This window comes from Triticum aestivum, chromosome 3B, assembly GCF_018294505.1.
Source record: "Triticum aestivum cultivar Chinese Spring chromosome 3B, IWGSC CS RefSeq v2.1, whole genome shotgun sequence".
Lineage (NCBI taxonomy): Eukaryota > Viridiplantae > Streptophyta > Magnoliopsida > Poales > Poaceae > Triticum > Triticum aestivum.
The window spans coordinates 828323355-828336855 of record NC_057801.1 but is presented as its reverse complement, the minus strand read 5'-3'; the positions used below and the strand labels follow the sequence as shown (position 1 = coordinate 828336855).

The 13501-nt window shown below is 42.2% G+C and overlaps 1 pseudogene; it reads right to left on the bottom strand.

Moving 5' to 3' along the window:
- Nucleotides 1–265: 265 nt before the first annotated feature.
- Nucleotides 266–13221, bottom strand: LOC123068054 (serine decarboxylase 1-like; annotated as a pseudogene).
- Between the last annotated feature and the right edge of the window lie 280 nt (nucleotides 13222–13501).

The following is a 13501-nucleotide window of genomic DNA, read 5'->3' as shown; positions in this document are numbered from 1 at the left end:
CAACAAGTTGCTGCCCCGTGTGGTTCTTCCGGAGCAAGCATGATGCAAATAAAATAATTTGAAACCATGCACAATAGAAAACACCAAATCAATCAATTGGTTAACCAATGTATAAATAAATAAATACACGCCACTATCGCAGAAAACGTAACAAAATAAAATGATGATAATGGCCATTTAGGTCCAAATTATGAAAGTCAGATCAATCAAACGTGCCCTTGAAAACTCAGGTTTATACGATTCATTCTCCAATCCTCCAACGATCTTATGCGGCTCTTGAATTCTTGTCATGCACATCACACAGGCAATTTTCTTCCCCAATGTCCTTTGCAACACACGGCACGCTAAACCCTTCATCTTCATGCCACATCCTTCTTCCGACAGCGAGCTCTTCGACGAAGCCGTCGAGTTTCTCCACACCTAGATTTGGCATTACCACGACGTGTGCAATGCTCCCCTCACATGCAAGCTGCCACTTGTGCACGAATGACTCATCCCGCGGCCTCTCAAACACCACCGTGCTGCTCAGCTCATTTAGGAATGCACTCACCCCCTTCTCCCTGAGACGGCTTGTGAGGTGATGGGCGTTTCTCATGCACTTCTCAACTTCTTTCTGGATGCCTTTGTAACCCTTTTTGTTCAGGGTGTACCACAAGAACAAGGGCGAGTGCCCATTACGGCTCCCCATGATCGTCGCATCTCTAGATGATATGTATTCAATGTCACTGGAGAGCACTTTTACATGCTCGAGCCTTGTTATTACCACGCCACTTGGTACTGGACATCCCATGAACTTGTGGCCTGAGATGCTCACGCTTCCAATAGGTTTGTCGAATGTCACCTTTGGTGCCTAGAGGAAAATAAAATAAAAGTAAGTAAGTTAGGTCATTTTCTCAATTTATCAAAAAAAATCAAATTTGGTACAACATGTGGTAATTACGTATCTCAACACCACCCACTTGTTTGATAAATGGCATCATAAGGCCAGCCACAGCACCATCGCAATGAATGTAGAATCGATCTCGGAACCCACATTTCTCTAGTGTTCTTATGATGTTGTCAAGATCGTCAATGGCTCCCTTGACGGTCGTTCCTGAAAGAAACAAAAGCAAAAAAAAGTAAGTGTGTCAACATGAACCACCTAGGGACACTTGAGCAAAGCCAGTTTTAACCATCTGAATGAAAATGTAAAATCAAGATGGTAACCTATATTCACATTGACAATCGCAGGCCTCCCGGCGTTTATCAACAACTTGGACTTAAAATCCGCGCAGTTCATCTCTCCGGAAACAAGCGTGTCAATCTTGACGCACTCGACTCTATGCATCCTATAGCCGCCTTGAAGACAGAGTAGTGTGAGTCACAAGATGCGTATATAATCCCATCACGAAAAACATCCCTCCTGCAAATGTTAACTGCATATGAAATTAATGTATTCATTTAAAACCGAGTGAAATAACTATACGTGTCCAGATTCTTGGTGAAATGGATGAAAATAAAAATTAAATTCATGTGTTGTAAATTAATGACCCGGGTGCACACAAATGGATATACTAACCCAACTAGTAGGCCGTGTAGGTTCCCTTCGGTTCCGCCGGTGGTGATGTATCCCCAATACTCATCCTGCTGGATGTTCCAAAGGCGGGTGAACCAGTCGAGCACGGCAACCTCGAACCGCCTAGAGTGCACGCCGTAGTTGCTCTCGAGGAAAGGGTCGCCGAGGTTGTTGATGGAGAAGCTCTGGAATTGGCGGAGGGAGTATAATAGTATGTAAAAATTTCATGTGGCCCGCACGCACGTCGGCGATCGCGTACGTACCCATGTGATGGGCGGTCCTCTCCTGGAGGTGGTGGGCGAAGCCGGCCAGGAGGGCTGCCACCCCCGCCTGCCGCTGGGCCGCAGCCTCCGCATCCACCGGCGGCTCCTGCACTGCGAAACATTCCACCAGCAGGCGACGTGGTCACGTTGAGCTGCAGGACTACGACGGGAAGCAGTACCACATCTAGGGTTCTGCACCGAGGTTACTCGGCGGTGACTTTCTCGACGGGGGCTGCCACCAGCGATGTAGCCACCATCGTGGTCGACAGAATCAAATATCACGTGATGAAGATAGAGTATCGCGGGGATTCCTAGCCAGCGTCGAGGATCCCCCAGGACCAGGACTGCAAGAAATCAGAGGCAGAATGAAATCCACTCTCGAGCTGTGGATTAATTCGACAGCGAATGAGGAGCATGCAGGCGGAAAGCATAGTCAGACGATTTCCAATGATCCCCGTCTCTCTCAAAGACATCCCCTCGGCCCCTCACGATAGTAAAGCCATGCTCTCATAAAGTATATCTCCAATAGTCTCGGCTTTGTCCGTGAATGGAACACCAGATTAGCCTAGTGATAGGATAGTGCCAGTGTTTACAAATGGAATACTTCGGTTCTGATGTACTCCCTCGAGCCTTTTTACTCTGTATATAATAATTGTCTAAAGTCAAACATCTTAAAATTTCGACCATATTTGTACCAAAAATTATCAACATCTACAATATTGAAGTTAAAAATTATGAAAATCAAATTCCTAACACATGTAATGATATCGATTTTGTATTGTGAATGTTGATACTTTTTTCTATAAAGTTGATCAAATTTGTGAAGTTTGACTTCAGACATATATGCAAACTAAAAAAAAAACCGGAGGGAGTAAATAAAGCTTATCTTCGGCTCTTGTATATGTTGAAGGTGCTTCTGGTCCTGATGGCTTTTCTTTTAGTATCTTTCATCAGCAATTTGGGGGCTTATCAACCAAGATTTGATGGTTGCTTGGAATATGAATGAATTCGATCTATTATATACTTAATTTTTCATTATTAAAACTCTCATTCCTAAACAAGCTCATGCCAACACTATCTAGATAGGTCGGAACCTATAGTGATTGGCATTATGGTTGCTTGGACACTACTAGGGAAAACCCTAGCAGTAGCGCGTGTTTAAAGCCTATCATTAGCACAAGGAACCGCACTACTAGTAAGGCGCTACAGCTAAAGGTTAGCAATAGCGTCGGTTAGACCATGCTACTGCTATATTGACTTAGTAGCAGCGCTTTCCACTATGAGGGCTACTGGTAATTAGTAGTAGCACTTCTCCTAGCACGCGCTACTACTATTATTCCGTATTTCTTTTTTATTTCATGTTGTATTCATACAAGTTTTCATACCGCAGCAATTTAGAGAATGATTTTAAATCATACTGAGTTATTACATCAGTTGGAGAAAGAACCGTGGACTAGTTTCAAGTGGATGGACATCCACTTGAAACTAATCCGCGGTTCTTTCACCCAATGATATAATAAATATCATCATCATCATATCATTAAAAACTTATCATCATAATACATCATTGTCATATAACACCTCCTCATGATCATCATGTTCATCAATGAGACATCACATACAAGTTGGTCACTAGACATAATCACAACTACTCATCATCATCAATTCTCATAAACATATTGTACCTCATACGACCTACTACATTCTCTTAGGACCTACTATATTATCTTAAGTAAAATAGTATAAGACAAAATAGCCCCTGACTCTCCATTATGGAGAATGGAGATTATCCTGTCTCCAATTCTTGCCTTTCGTACAATGTTGTTTCCAAAAACCTCCTTACGACTGTCCGTACATTTCTTTCATTCTTTGATTATCATGTGTTCACCGTTTTTAGAAATCCGGTATGGGCAGGTGAGATTCGTAGGACGACCTGGCTGTATGTTCAAAACATCAAGGCGACCATTCTGATACATCAAATGAGGCACAAAATCCATCGGGATTTTCTGTTGAAAAACATAGTAATAACTTTGTAGTTAGCAATGTAGTTCAGTTTTAGAAATATGCAGAAGATGCATGGATGTCGTAATAGTAAAAAATCTTACCAGGATATCTCCATGAAAGTTATCGTGGTTTAACACGTGCACTAGTGGCACGTATTCACCATAATTTGGAGGAGTTCGATAAAAGGCATTGTAATTCTCAATTTCAGTACAATATGCGACCAGATGATTTTTCTCCTAATAAGTTAACTCAGAGCCATCAGTGTAGTTGGTTCTGTCTACCATCTTCCGCACACTCTTTGAAGAATGAAAATAAGCTATCAATGGAAATAAGTTGTTAACTATTTTGAAATAAACAATATAATAACTACATTTGAGGAACTCACATAGCGGTAGAATTGGAAGCGTATCAACAAGAACCCAAATGTCCAAATTGTCTTGGTCGATGTCAGGATCACCAAGATCCATGGTGACAAACGTACCCTCTTGAAAATCATACATCTTGCAAAGTGCTTTCCAACCCGGGCAACCAAAATTGGACACGCTCTCAGAACTGTATATATTTACCTCAAAATCCATAGCATGATGGGTCCTTAGGTTAATTTTCTTTGTTTCATTCCTCTCATGATCTTCCAAACCCATCCTCTCCAAAACATAGCGTCTTGCATGGCATGGGATAATCTAGTCGAATTATAAAAGACGAAAATTACACGTTGATGTAGTAGAAGTCGAGTTTAATTATGAAAAAACACTTAGTGTCGTAGCGTACCGTTTCACAATCGAAGGCCTTCTCGAGCTTAATGCTGAAGCGCCGACCTTCGTCCAGGTGAGGCCTGTCGCAGAAACCCCGGTTGTCGCCGCACCAGGAGCACTCCCCGGGACCTTCTTCGTCCGACCACATTTCCTATGTTCATAATTCAAAGATTAAACTTGTACAATTAAATATATGTACTACAAAAACTAAATTAGATTATTATTATTCATCACGGGTTGACTATGGGTCTGTCGAGTCTTTTCTTGAAAACTCTCAGCTCACGTGGTGTATATATTCGACCATCGGTGATGGTAGCTCCTCCTTTCGTTCCCGGGTGCATTACACCAAATTGTCTAGCACATGGGAACGAAGGACAAGCTACCCCCACGACAACAGTCGGGATTCTTCGTCCTCTCATATATGGTGAATACTTTCCCTCACTGATTCCTCTCTGACATTTGCGACCGTCGGTGATGGTCGTTACTCCTCCTCCCCTAGTGCATAACAAAGGTCTAGCACCGGAGAAGAAGGAGAAACAACCCCCACGACAACAGTCGGGATTCTTCGGCCTCGACAGTCTTAAAGTCAACCTGAAATATCGTTTAATTATCTTTCTAGAAAATCCAGGCCACTCGATATTTCCTACATTCTAGCACAAGCCATGCCAAAATTCACGGAAAATTCCAGCATGACCTTTGCTAAAACATGACATATCGAGCGCCTGAAATTTGCCGGAACGGAAATTAATCAACACTCCGGCAAAACATAGGCCACTCGGAGGTGTAACCTGCAAACATGACCGGCCACTTGGGAACCACATATCCTATTTGAGCAACACAAGATATACATGTTTTTATCTACATCATATCTTATAGGACTCATATTGACATGGAGATTTGGCTGGTCTCACCTCAAGGTCGGAGGGGGTCGGTGACGGGGACGACGGCGGGGATGATGGAGGGGCTCCTTGATTTCTGCAAAAACAAAAATCCTATAAGTTATCACTAATACATCCTGAATAGTATCATACATATAACATCACTAATACAACTAAAACCCTAGCGAACGACGGGTATCGACGACGAGGATGCGGGATAGGCATCGTCGACGTCGATGCAGAAATAATTGCTTAAACTAAAAAAACAACAAATATGACATGTTCAACTAGTTCTATTAATTCAACTAATTCTTACTAAAAATAAACTTACTATAAATAGAAATAAACTAGTTCTTTCTAAAAATAAACTAGTTCAACTAGTTATATTAATTTTCTTACTAAAAATACATTAGTTATATTAATTCAACTAGTTCTTACTAAAACTAAACCAGTTCAACTAGTTTATTAATTTACTTACTAATTATTTTAAACACTTAGAAAAAACAGTAAAAAAACTACATTATACAATAGTAAAAAAACTACAGTGAAAAACAAAAGAAAAAAGATGGAGGGAGGAGGAAGGAGAGAGGAGGAGGGGAAGGAGGCCGGTGGGATCGGAGGAGGGAGGGGACGGGGGGAGGAGGGGGAGGGGCGGCCGGAGGAGGAGGAGGGAGGGGTGGTGGGAGGAGGGCGGCCGGAGGAGGAGGGGGAAGGAGCGAGTACCTCGGCAAGGAGCAGCGCAGCGGCGGCGGACGACGGGTTTGGCGCGGGCGAGAGCGAGTGAGAGGGAGAGTGAGTAAGAGGGTGTAGTGAACCGCTCCAGGATAAGGTAAGTAAGTAGTAGCGCGTTTCAGAGATACGCGCTACTGCTAAGGGACGTTGCAGTAGCGCTGGTCATGCATACGCGCTACTGCTAAGTGGGGCTAGCCATCTGCGCCCAGTACAAGTATAGCAGCAGCGTGCTTTAGCAGAACGCGCTACTGCTAAAGTAGTAGCAGTAGCGCGGTCTAATTAAAATTGCTACTACTAAGTAGCAGTAGCACCCTGTTTTGTCGAGCGCTACTGCTAAGATGCTGTGTATAAGGTTTTCCCTAATAGTGGGAACATGAATGAATTGGATCTATATAGACCTAATTTATTATTATTATAAAACTCTTGTCGCTACTAGAATCTGGTTTTTCCCTGAGTTCTAGAACTTCACCGAGTTCATTCTATCGGGAACTCGGCAAACTTTTGTCTGTCGAGTTTGATTTACAATTGGAATCAGCAGTGATAAGCAACTCGGCAGAGCTATGACTTTGCCTGGTTCCAACGAAAAACGACTCAACGAAATAAATAAACTCGGCAAAGTCTCATTATTATAGAACTCTTATGCCACCACCACCTAAGTCGCCGCCGGTGAAGCAGTGGCGAGGGGAGGGTGGCAGTGGCGAGTGACGGGGAAGGTGGTGGTAATCGAGAGTGGGCTCGCTCTGGTGGCATGGGAGGTCTTGTCCGTGCCGCCTCGTGACCTCGTGGTGCTGGTGTTGGTGTCCTGTACTACGGGGTACTCACTACGTCATCTCCCAACTAGGTGGGTCGGGCCAAGGACCCCCATGGCGGTTCACTCATGGGCCACTTCGGGCAGCCCATGACTTATATAAGGAAGTTTAACATGACGTGGTGCACAAGACGAAGACTCCTGAAAGGTTACTAAGAGCAGGCCAATCATTGATGGTTACAAACAGCAACACTCGTAGGTCAAATTCCTACTGTTTGTGCTCATCCCACACACGTACACCTTCTATATCCACAGCTATAAAAGTTCTTCAACTAATGGCCTTAGGTACACATCAATGTCGTTGCCGGGTTGCTTGGGACCTTGGATGAGCACTGGCATCATATTGAACTTCCACTTCATGCACAACCAAGAAGGAAGGTTATAGATATATAGAGTCACAGACCAGGTGCTATGATTGCTGCTCTGCTCCCCAAAAGGATTAATGTCATTTGCACACTCTTGATTTTTCTCCACTGTGACCCGTCAGCGGGTACTCTCAACTGCCCGTCATTCTTACGGTCTTCTTTGTGCCATCGCATCAACTTGGCATGCTCTTTGTTTTGGAACAAACATTTCAACCGTGGTATTATAGGAGCATACCACATCACCTTGGCAAGAATCCTCTTCCTGGGGGCGCTCGCCCTCAACATCGTCACCAGGGTCATCGCGGCTAGTCTTATAGCGCAATGCATCGCATACCGGGCATGCATCCAAATTCTCGTACTCCTCACCACGGTAGAGGATGCAGTCATTAGGGCATGCATGTATCTTCTGAACCTCTAATCCTAGAGGGCAGACAGCCTTCTTTGCTCCGTACGTACTATCGGGCAATCCATTATCCTTTGGAAGTATCTTCTTTAACATTTTCAGCAACTTTTCAAATCCCTTGTCAGATACACCATTCTCTGTCTTCCATTGCAGCAATTCCAATGTGGTACCCAGCTTTTTCTTGTCACCTACGCAATTCGGGTACAACAATTTTTTGTGATCATCTAACATGCGCTGCAACTTCAACTTATCCTTTTCACTTGTGCGGTTTCTCTTTGAATCAGCAATGGCATGATCAAGATCGTCAGCGGGCTCATCTGATGCCTCTTCTTCAGCTTCTTCTACCATTGTAGTAAAATCGTATTCAGGGAACCCAGGATAGTTGTCATCATCCTCTTCTTATTCATTCTCTTTCATTAGAACCCCTCTTTCTCCGTGCTTGGTCCAACAGTTCTAGTCGGACATGAAACCGGACGTAAACAGGTGGACTGAATGACTTTTGAGCTAGAGTAATTCTGATCATTCTTACAGACACCACATGGACAACACATAAAACCATCCCGCTTGTTTGCCTCAACCGCATACAGAAAAGTATGCACGCTATCAATGAACTGGGGAGAGCGCCGGTCATCGTAAATCCATTGCCGGCCCATCTTCATTACTCAACACCGAAAAGACCAAATTAATACAAGTTCATACACACTTATCTAGCTAAAGCATTTAAATGCAACAACAAATGCGATCAAGATCGCAACTAAGGTAACAATTGATCCAACAGCATAGTGATACCAAGCCTCTTTATTAACGACATATTTTTTAATCTTTCCAATCTTCAAGCGCATTGCATCCATCTTGATCTTGTGATCATTGACGACATCGGCAGCATACAACTCCAATTTCTTCTTCTCTTCAATTCTTTTCAATTTTTATTTCAAATACTCATTTTTTTCAACTAAATGTAACTTCTCGACAAGAGGGTCGGTTGCAGTTTCCAGTTCACATACCTCCTAGATAAAAATATCTATGTCAACTTGATGGGCATAATTTTCATAAACGCGAAATGCAACAAATAGTTATAAAATAGAATTATACCACATTCGAATCATAAATTGGACGAGGGCTGACATGGACGGATATCAAGACCATGGCACTATGTATAGCAAACAATCATACAAGTAAGATAATTATACAAGTAACCATCTAAATCATACTACTAAGATTTTTTTTATATAAGAAGGATAAGAACAAGAGGCTCACCAAGGCGATGCCAGTGACGGGACGGTGCAGGCGATCAACGGTGGTTAGGATGGGGACGGGAAGGCACTAAGTAAACCACACCTACACATATGCAAACTAAGAACTTAATTTGAGCTCAAATTGCATATAAATCAAGTAAACAGATAGGGGAAGAACAGAGAGGGGAAAGGAGAAAATAGAGAATGGGTCCATGCTGAACGAAGGGTTTATATAGGGACGTCTTTAGTTCCAGTTGGTTATACAAACTGGGGCTAAAGGGCTACCTCTAGTTACAAATCGGGACTAAAGGGGCTCGTGGGGGCTCCAGCCTGCCACCACCCATTTAGTCCCGGTTTGTATCACAAACCGGGACTATAGTTCACAAATGAATCGGTCTAATGCATAGTCGTTGGAACCAGGACTAATGGTACCATTAGTCCGGGTCCAAAACCAGACCGGGACTAATGGACCGGATGAAAGGCCTGTTTTCTACTAGTGTTTATATATTAGGCAAAAAAATTTATTCAAGTTGGCTTGGCCCCCCTATGCCCTAATCCCGCCTCCGTCCCTTTTCTCCATGTAAACCATATGGGTACCGTGTAGTGAATCAATAGACAATAGTCCATGCAAGTGCAACAGTGTAGTGATTCAACAGAAAATAGTGCATGCAAGTGCAAACAATGATAAATATATATTGAACTCATGCTCCAGCCAACTGTACCAAAGGTCTGAACTACCAAAGGTAAGCGGATGATATACCTAGGCATGACTCAGGGAGTGTTTACCCGCATTGATTATCTGGCAAATGTTTGCGTTTTCAAGGTCTCTCTCAGGACAAAACCGTGCACGCAGTTGGAGTCATAGGGTTTTCTCGACCAAGGGTACAATATAGTCGCAGGCAAAGGTAGAGACGACGACACACTTGCAAAGATAGAGTATATCTCTGTAGCGCTAGCAATCTAGCACCATTCGTGTAAATGATGAAAATCCATTTTGGCTCTCAGTTCCATGTCCAGGTCCAGGTAATCACAAAATCAAGTCTTGACATGTTTATAGAAACGGGCTTGCTAAAATTCAGTCGACTACATAGTCGTTATATCTTTGCATGGAGATTTGTGCAGGACCGAGCACCATCAAGTGGGCCACCCATCATTTTGTCACACCGTTTGCAACATATCTTCCAAATTAACGGTTGCAGCATCCGTCTTGCTGGTTGCAGCATGTCGTCTCATCGGACACAACATTTGCCCTTGTCTTTTTTTTTGCGGTTGAACATTTGCCCTTGTTGATTGTAGCACATCGCCTAAACGGCCGCAACATCCGCCATTGATGGTTGCAACATTTAGTCACAAAGCATGTAGCATACGTTGTAGTTGTTTGCGGCACCGCTTGCAATATTTTTCGAAGCCGGTTGCAGCATCTTGTCGTGCCACTCGTAACACCACAACTACCCTGATGCCACTCGATTGAGACTTCGTTAAGTCTTAGTCGATTGAGTTCTAGGCACAACCTTATAGAAAACAATATGAATATTTACAATGACAGATCTCTATGATCTGAAAATACATTCAATAACAAATCTAATGATATTGATTTGTTATTGTATATGTTAATATTTTTGACTATAAACTTATGAAAGTTTACAAAACTTGACTTTGACCAAAGCTAATATGCGAAGTTAATAAAAATGGAGGGTGTTTGCATGTGCTCTAAGTATATGTGGATTTTCGTTCAAAAACACACTATGGTGTACGCAAAATTTTGGTCCAATATCAGCAGGAAAAAAAAGACACCCATTTTTTTCATGTCCTTTTTTGTATCTTTCACATGAAAGCACATATACTGATGAAATTTTGCACAGCTATACTACTATTCAATATATGCAGTACCCAATTTTTTTGTTTTTTTTCAAGCCGTAAAAATCAGTTTTTTTAACTTAAAAAAAGGGCTCAGAGTGCCAGTCCTCCAAAGTGGTTCTTTTTGGAATAAGGGCTCTTATTTAGGATGAACAAATTCAAAAATTGAGATTGGTTTTGAATTTGGAAGTATTTTTAGATTTCTTTTACGAATAAAAAACGGAAGAGCAAAGGGCGCGTTTTTTGAAGCATTTTTTTTTTGAAATCTATGTAGTATATTGCGAATTCTTTTTGAAGTATTTTTAGATTTTACTGTAGCAAAGGGCGCATTTGAGCTTGAGCTCACAAGAGCACTTTTGTCTTAGAATATCTTATTTTCATTAGACGCCCCTATGCACCTAGACAGAGGAAGTGCCTTCATAAAAATAAAGTATTACTCGTAGTGCCATAGTTTTCATGTAAAAGTGCTCTAAATTTTCCTTTTTTCTTCACCGCTCACAAGATTGTGGATTTCATAACTTTATAAGACGTGCAATGTTTACACATGTGATTTATTTTCTTCTCTACATGCCAGCGGCGTCGAATTTCAACGTGGGCTACCTCGAGCAGAGGGCTTGCCAGAGCTAGCGAGGATGAGCAAATACGGTCCAATATGTCTACTCTCCTCTCCCCTAAGTTACTATTCCACGCCGCAGGAGCTATCTCTCACTTACTGTGAGACCTAGCTCTGTCTCGCCTGAAGTGATCAGCTTTGCTCTCGCCTTACAGGACCTACCAAGTATAGAGGTCTTGCAAGCATCTACAGGTCGGTATGGACGGGTTTTAGAACCTTCCATTCGTTCCTTTTCCTTTCTTATTTTTCTTTAATTTTCATTATTGTTTCTTGCTTTTTTTTTTGTTTTCTATGTGTTTCTCTAGTGGTTTTAACCAGTTTTATTTCAGATTTCAATTTTTATCAATTAATTTTCTTGGTTTTTTGTTATTTTTGTTTTCCAAATACATGTTGAATTTTATTTAAATACACGTCAACATTTTTTATATATAGGTTTAAATTTTTTGAGATACACATTGAATGTTTTTTGGTACAGGTTAAACTTTTTTGAATGCACGTTAAAAAAATTTCAGGTACACATTATATATTTTTCGAACCAATGTTGAATTTTTTAATACATGGTGACTTTTTCAACATGCATTGCAATATTTTCATATATGCCATAAACATTTTTTGAATGTGCAAAACATTTGTTAAGTGTTAGAACTTTTTTTCAGAAAATTCACGAACGAACATTTCTCCTAAATTACATGATTATTTTTAAAATTTTATAATATTTTTATAATGTTACAAAAATAGTTTTGAAACCCCTGAAGATTTTGTAAATACCACGGATATTTTTGTGAATTGTAGGAATATTTTTTTCTAAATTATACACACATTTTCTTTCTTTTTATAAACATTTTTAAAAAATGTCACAATTTTTTTGAAATGCCTGAACATCTTTTAAATGTCATGAACATCTTAGTCATTCAGAAATGATACTTACCGAACGTAGATTTTAAGGAATTGGGTTCGAACGTCCTATGTACTCCCTTTGTCCAGGTGTATAAGTCATTTCATGAAAATTAGGTTTTCCCAAAACATTTAGGCGCGATGCATTAACTCCCAACTTGTTTCTTGTTTTTCGACATGAATAAAAAATCAACCAATACAAAACGTGGGGCGCATATGTTTTTAGTGTCTTGAGACTACCTAGCACGACATGCAATGGTCAGTTCATTGCATTCAATGGTATTAATTAACAAATAAACATTAAGTTCTCTCGTTTTCCCCTCCACCTTGGTCACGATGCACAACGTAAGATGATTTATACACCGGGAGTACCATTGACTTGGAAAACATGAATTTTAAAGTTAGGAGATTAGCCAGGTTAGCGCTTTCCTTCCGTTTGGAATAGCACAGCCTCACCGCCAATGTTTTCTCCCAATCTTTTCCCATCCCATTACTTCTGAGCGCACAGGATGGAGTGAGAGAAACAGCGGAGATGCAACGTGTGCGGCAGCTCGCCTACGGTGGTGGGATGGCGACGTGCAAGGGGGGGCAAGCGGAATGCACGTCGCAAAGGAGCTTCTCTCCCCGCGGGAGCTCGGGCGTGAAGGCGGGAGACGCGACAGTCTCTTCTCCGTCGGTGTCCAAACCATTCTCGCTGCTAGCGCACTACGGTGTCATGACGCTCGCTCACGCCGCCACCAAGCGAGGATGTCCGCCTGACGATCTGCGGCAGCCTCGAGCGCGGGGACATTGTGGCGGCATGGGGTGAAGGGAGAAGCACGGGCACGTCGGCGCCCTGAGCAAAAATGTCGTGCAGAACCATGGTGCAGTGGCACCTACACTCGGAGCCAGACATCTGTTGGGCCCCTTCACGGGGATTTGTGCATGACGGCCATGGTAAAGTGTGGCGGGAATAAACAAAAGACAATTAGGAAGACTATAGGAAGAGCGGCGTTACTGGTAGCGGTACCATCTGGACATGTTATCCCGGTCGTACGCCCATCTCTAGGGATCTGGGCTAGAGGGTCTGTCTCAGCATATACAGGTATAAGAAAATCCAGTCGTCTGACACTATACTGTGAGGAACAGTGATGTACGGTAGC